General features: G+C 42.0%; 1 long non-coding RNA gene across 2 annotated transcripts in view; it reads left to right on the top strand.

Moving 5' to 3' along the window:
- The window catches only part of LOC149984757 (uncharacterized), a 171,464-nt gene extending 164,899 nt beyond the window's left edge, over window positions 1-6,565 (top strand). For both annotated transcript variants that reach the window (XR_016490649.1, XR_016490648.1), the window contains 2 exons: window positions 4,790-4,856; window positions 5,982-6,565. This is a non-coding gene — a long non-coding RNA (uncharacterized LOC149984757). The remainder of the gene's footprint in view (window positions 1-4,789; window positions 4,857-5,981) is intronic.
- Window positions 6,566-7,155: the final 590 nt, after the last annotated feature.

The following is a 7,155-nucleotide window of genomic DNA, read 5'->3' as shown; positions in this document are numbered from 1 at the left end:
ATTCACATGCACTTGTAAATAAATACTCACCTTCTTCCTACTCTCCTTGTCCTGGTCTGCTTCTGGGTTCGATTTTGAAAGAACGTGACAGAGGGGGGAAAAAAAATTGAATAAATGTTTGAATAGGGCTGTAAACTAACAAAATGTGGAAAAAGTCAAGGGGTCTGAATACTTTCTGAATGTACTGCATATACTGTATACAGTATAGCCAACCTACACTCAATCCAATCATGCAAATATTATAGAAATACATTTGAACTTGATACTTGATACTTGATACTAGGCACTTTGTTTGACGCTCCCTAAACAGTCACGACATCATTATGTGACAGATGCCTTAAAAGTTTAACTTGATTCTTTGGTACTTTGTTTGACGCTCCCTAAACAGTCACGACATCATTATGTGACAAATGCCTTAAAAGTTTAACTTGATTCTTTGGTACTTTGTTTGACACTCCCTAAATAGTCACGACATCATTATGTGACAAATGCCTTAAAAGTTTAACTTGATTCTTTGGTACTTTGTTTGACACTCCCTAAATAGTCACGACATCATTATGTGACAAATGCCTTAAAAGTTTAACTTGATTCTTTGGTACTTTGTTTGACACTCCCTAAATAGTCACGACATCATTATGTGACAAATGCCTTAAAAGTTTAACTTGATTCTTTGGTACTTTGTTTGACACTCCCTAAATAGTCACGACATCATTATGTGACAAATGCCTTAAAAGTTTAACTTGATTCTTTGGTACTTTGTTTGTGCTGTTTAAATACCATGTGAAGATATACTCCAGGCCAGATAAGTAGGCTTCTACATGTGTCAGCATGGGTTTGAGATATAGTTTGAAAACAGATCTAGGATTGAAGTGTTTTGTGTTTAATTGCTCTGTGGCGTCTCTGTTCAGCAGAACTGTTTTCTATGGCCTTATGGCTCACACCACCGGTCGATACCACTAATTACAAACGCTTTAACTACACTTGAACTGCTGCTCAGTCACACCCTACCATTTAAAATCTCTGAACCAATCACTCAAGCATTTAAAAGCCATTGACCAATAACGCGGGTTCCCGCTAGCCAACTTTAAACCACACGGCGCTCAGAGCCGAGCAGAGTTCGAGCACAGCAGTGTAACAGCCAACACCACAATAAGGGCCCAATGTGAACTTCTGACAAAAAACTAATCCTTGTTTTATCATCACTGTTAATCTGAATGCCCTCCATAAAGGCCCCCATAAACTGTCTCTTAATGCCTTTGATAACGTTGTGTGTGTGGAGGGGAGGGGGGGGGGCGCTCTGGGATGAAAGGACACGTGAATACGGACGTTGAGCTAGCTTCTTTGACAGGCTGTTTTCTCTCTCTCTCTCTCTCTCTCTCTCTCTCTCTCTCTCTCTCTCTCACTCTCTATCTCACTGTCTCTCTCTCTCTCTCTCTCCTCATAAGACACAGTGGAGTTATGGTGTGGTGGAAGGAGTTTCCGTTGGCAGTGGTCCATAGGAACCCGTGGGAATTACAAGTTCAGCATCTTCTCAAACACTAAACTCACAGCTTTGTAACATGCAGACGATCACCAGAGACGTCCTACTTTTAAAAACTTTATATATACTGTACACACATATACATATATATATATATATATATACAGTATATATTTTAGTGAACTAGTTTTCTTTTTTTGATTTAAACAGCTGTAATGCAATACAATAGCCAATAGAAACGATGGATCTCAGTGACCAGGATATACTTCAGTTCTTCTTCTTCTTCTTCTTCTTCTTCATCAAGTTCTTCTTCAGTTCTTCTTCAGTTCTTCTTCTTCTTCTTCTTCTTCTTCTTCATCAGTTCTTCTTCTTCTTCAGTTCTTCTTCTTCTTCTTCTTCTTCTTCTTCTTCATCAGTTCTTCTTCAGTTCTTCTTCTTCTTCAGTTCTTCTTCTTCTTCAGTTCTTCTTCTTCTTCTTCATCAGTTCTTCTTCAGTTCTTCTTCTTCTTCAGTTCTTCTTCTTCTTCAGTTCTTCTTCTTCTTCTTCTTCTTCTTCTTCTTCTTCATCATACGACGTCTTATTAAAACCAGCCCGTTGTTGGAACGTCTTGCTTGGTGAACTGTGATACCAGTTTTCACATTCACATTGTCCAAAACCCCTCGTGTTATGTATGCATGTCCTTGCCTTTCACTAGTCACAGCTGTGGGGTTTGGATTCATTTTGAAACCAAACGTTGACACAAAGAATATTCTGTCAAGAATGCACTGTTACAGAATATCAAACTGCAGGAGAACTTTGCGACAGAACTAGTCCACCTCACGATTAGCTAGGTGGTTAGAGTATCAGGGCTTGTGGCCTTGATTATCTACTCCTCTGTATGTTCACCTTCAGTTTGTTCAGTAACAGGGCCTGTGTTTCTCCACTAATTTACTGTAGTCATGAGGCTTTTAAAAACCCCAGGCCTGATTTGAGACTTCTACTGCCTGATTCAGAGTCTGGCTTCATTTTACTGTAGTTATGAGACTTCTAAAAACCAAGGCCTACTGCCTGATTCAGAGTCTGGCTTCATTTACTGTTGTCATGAGGCTCCTGAGTTTTTTTTATTTTTTATTTCACCTTTATTTAACCAGGTAGGCTAGTTGAGAACAAGTTCTCATTTGCAACTGCGACCCGGCCAAGATAAAGCATAGCAGTATGAGCAGACAACACAGAGTTACACATGGAGTAAACAATTAACAAGTCAATAACACAGTAGAAAACAAAGGGGGAGTCTATATACAATGTGTGCAAAAGGCATGAGGTAGGCGAATAATTACAATTTTGCAGATTAACACTGGAGTGATAAATGATCAGATGGTCATGTACAGGTAGAGATATTGGCGTGCAAAAGAGCAGAAAAGTAAATAAATAAAAACAGTATGGGGATGAGGTAGGTGAAAATGGGTGGGCTATATACCAATAGACTATGTACAGCTGCAGCGATCGGTTAGCTGCTCAGATAGCTGATGTTTGAAGTTGGTGAGGGAGATAAAAGTCTCCAACTTCAGCGATTTTTGCAATTCGTTCCAGTCACAGGCAGCAGAGTACTGGAACGAAAGGCGGCCAAATGAGGTGTTGGCTTTAGGGATGATCAGTGAGATACACCTGCTGGAGCGCGTGCTACGGATGGGTGTTGCCATCGTGACCAGTGAGCTGAGATAAGGCGGAGCTTTACCTAGCATGGACTTGTAGATGACCTGGAGCCAGTGGGTCTGGCGACGAATATGTAGCGAGGGCCAGCCGACTAGAGCATACAAGTCGCAGTGGTGGGTGGTATAAGGTGCTTTAGTGACAAAACGGATGGCACTGTGATAGACTGCATCCAGTTTGCTGAGTAGAGTGTTGGAAGCCATTTTGTAGATGACATCGCCGAAGTCGAGGATCGGTAGGATAGTCAGTTTTACTAGGGTAAGCTTGGCGGCATAAGTGAAAGAGGCTTTGTTGCGGAATAGAAAGCCGACTCTTGATTTGATTTTCGATTGGAGATGTTTGATATGAGTCTGGAAGGAGAGTTTGCAGTCTAGCCAGACACCTAGGTACTTATAGATGTCCACATATTCTAGGTCGGAACCATCCAGGGTGGTGATGCTAGGCGGGCATGCGGGTGCAGGCAGTGATCGGTTGAAAAGCATGCATTTGGTTTTACTAGCGTTTAAGAGCAGTCGGAGGCCACGGAAGGAGTGTTGAATGGCATTGAAGCTTGTTTGGAGGTTAGATAGCACAGTGTCCAATGACGGGCCGAAAGTATATAGAATGGTGTCGTCTGCGTAGAGGTGGATCAGGGAATCGCCCGCAGCAAGAGCAACATCATTGATGTATACAGAGAAAAGAGTCGGCCCGAGAATTGAACCCTGTGGCACCCCCATAGAGACTGCCAGAGGACCGGACAGCATGCCCTCCGATTTGACACACTGAACTCTGTCTGCAAAGTAATTGGTGAACCAGGCAAGGCAGTCATCCGAAAAACCGAGGCTACTGAGTCTGCCGATAAGAATATGGTGATTGACAGAGTCGAAAGCCTTGGCAAGGTCGATGAAGACGGCTGCACAGTACTGTCTTTTATCGATGGCGGTTATGATATCGTTGAGTACCTTGAGTGTGGCTGAGGTGCACCCGTGACCGGCTCGGAAACCAGATTGCACAGCGGAGAAGGTACAATGGGATTCGAGATGGTCAGTGACCTGTTTGTTGACTTGGCTTTCGAAGACCTATGATAGGCAGGGCAGGATGGATATAGGTCTGTAACAGTTTGGGTCCAGGGTGTCTCCCCCTTTGAAGAGGGGGATGACTGCGGCAGCTTTCCAATCCTTGGGGATCTCAGACGATATGAAAGAGAGGTTGAACAGGCTGGTAATAGGGGTTGCGACAATGGTGGCGGATAGTTTCAGAAATAGAGGGTCCAGATTGTCAAGCCCAGCTGATTTGTACGGGTCCAGGTGAGTGGTGTAGTGGTCTAAGGCACTGCATCTCAGTGCTTGAGGCATCACTACAGGCACCCTGGTTCAAATCCAGGCAGGTATCACAACTGGCTGTGATTTGGAGTCCCATTAGGCGCCGAACAGTTGTCCCAGCGTCGTCCTGGTTAGGGTTTGACCGGTGTAGGCCGTCATTGTAAACAATAATTTGTTCTTTTAACTGACTTGCCTGTTTAAATACAGGTAATTAATTAAAATAACAGTCACATTTGAGCACAACTCAATGATCAGGACAGAAATATACACACTGTACCTCCAGACATGACTAAATGATGCCATGATATTTTGTTTCAGATTTTGGAGGCCATGGCAAGATGACGCAGAGACGGGAATTCAGAAGGAGATGTGATTGGTCGGCTTGGTAAGAGCCCTTCTCTCTCTTTCTGATGAACAGAGACATTTCGAATGTTATATATTATGGCTATGTGCAGTGTTGTAACGATGTGAAAATAGTTAATAAATAAGCATAAATATGGGTTGTATTTTACAATGGTGTTTGTTCTTCACCGGTTGCCCTTTTCTTGTGGCAACAGGTCACACATCTTGCTGCTGTAATGGCACACTGTGGAATTTCACCCAGTAGATATGGGAGTTTTTCAAAATTGGATTTGTTTTTGAATTCTTTGTGGGTCTGTGTAATCTGAGGGAAATATGTGTCTCTAATATGGTCATACATTTGGCAGGAGGTCAGGAAGTGCAGCTCACTTTGTGGGCAGTGTGCATATAGTATTCTCTTGAGAGCCATGTCTGCCTACGGCGGCCTTTCTCAATAGCAAGGCTATGCTCACTGAGTCTGTACATAGTCAAAGGTTTCCTTAAGTTTGGGTCAGTCACAGTGGCCAGGTATTCTGCTACTGTGTACTCTTTGTTCAGGGCCAAATCGCCCTCTGTGTCTCTGTCTCTCTGTCTCTCTGTCTCTCTGTGTCTCTGTGTCTCTGTGTCTCTGTGTCTCTGTGTCTCTGTGTCTCTGTGTCTCTCTCTCTCTCTCTCTCTCTCTCTCTCTCTCTCTCTCTCTCTCTCTCTCACATGCCCAAACAGCAGTTAATTTCGGCCATGACTGTCCGTGTGGACAGTATAATTACATACCCCTTGATCCAACCCTGACCATGTCCGTTAGAGAAGGGTTACAGGTCAATGACAGTGTCCATAACCATGGTAATGTTGCTCACTAACCCAAAGGATAGTTGTGGGACCTACATGGGAATATACTGTATACATAATTCAACATTTAGAATCACAACAAACACATCATTTGTGGACTTGCTAGTCAAAGGGATTATGGTTTTCTGCTTTAAACTGCTTTAAACACAGTGGTAGAATGACTGTAGCTAGACTTGCAGATGCATCTTTTGCAGTATTCTAGTGATTTGTTTCACTTGGTAAGAGATCAATAAGATATAAATTCCATAGCATCTGCAGCAGGACATATCTCCAGGAACAAATTATATAATTATATGTTTTTTTTTTACCTACCTTTTCTCCCCAGTTTCGCGATATCCAATTGCGATCTTGTCTCATCGCTTCATCTCCCCAACGGGCTCGGGAGAGGCGAAGGTCGAGTCATGCGTCCTCCCCGAAAAATGACCCGCCGAACCGCGCTTCATAACCCCGGAAGCCAGGTGCACCAATGTGTCAGAGGAAAACCAGCCTGGAGGCGCCCGGCCCGACACAAGGAGTTGCTAGACTCTGAGGCCTCAGGAACAATTATTTGTGATATAATCTTATTTTACTGAACTTAAAAAAATATTTTGTATAATTCTGAAAAATGAATCAGACTTAAAAAGGTTTTTTAATACCATGAGGAAGTCCTATTAAAACCCAGTGAGTCCCACCAGGACCAGGAGTCCCACCAGGACCAGTGAGTCCCACCAGGACTACCGGTGTGTTTTGGACTTCTAACTCCTGTTAAACATTGTATGAAACAAATGTATGTATATACTCACAGCATTCATTTACAGTGGGGCAAAAAAGTATTTAGTCAGCCACCAATTGTGCAAGTTCTCCCACTTAAAAAGATGAGAGAGGCCTGTAATTTTCATCATAGGTACACTTCAACTATGACAGACAAAATTAGAAAAATGAGAAAAACACATTGTAGGATTTTTTATGAATTTATTTCAAAATAATGGTGGAACATAAGTATTTGGTCACCTACAAACAAGCAAGATTTCTGGCTCACATACCTTTATCTTTAAGAGGCTCCTCTGTCCTCCACTCGTTACATGTATTAATGGCAAATACTTATTTTCCACCATAATTTGCAAATAAATTCATAAAAAATGTGATTTTCTGGATTTTTTTTTCTCATTTTGTCTGTCATAGTTGAAGTGTACCTATGATGATAATTACAGGCCTCTGTCATCTTTTAAAGTGGAAGAACTTGCACAATTGGTGGCTGACTAAATACTTTTTTTTGCCCCCACTGTAAATTCATTATAATCAGGTTCTTGCTTGGCTGACATTTTTTTAATTTGTTGCCATTTGTCAATAAAAGCTCATGAATGAACAACTGTTAATGTCACGTTGTTTTGTGTTCTACCTGTGGCCCTGGTTGTCCTGAAAACAAGAAATGATAGTCAGATAAAAACATTATTTTTTTTTGCTGGGCTCTCAAGACTGAAGGCTAATCAAAAAGAGAGAAAATGGTTCCTCAAGAAGAA

The sequence above is a fragment of the Oncorhynchus mykiss genome, chromosome 2 (assembly GCF_057628025.1).
Source record: "Oncorhynchus mykiss isolate SJ-2025 chromosome 2, ASM5762802v1, whole genome shotgun sequence".
Taxonomy (NCBI): domain Eukaryota; kingdom Metazoa; phylum Chordata; class Actinopteri; order Salmoniformes; family Salmonidae; genus Oncorhynchus; species Oncorhynchus mykiss.
This window is presented reverse-complemented; position numbering and strand designations above follow the sequence as displayed.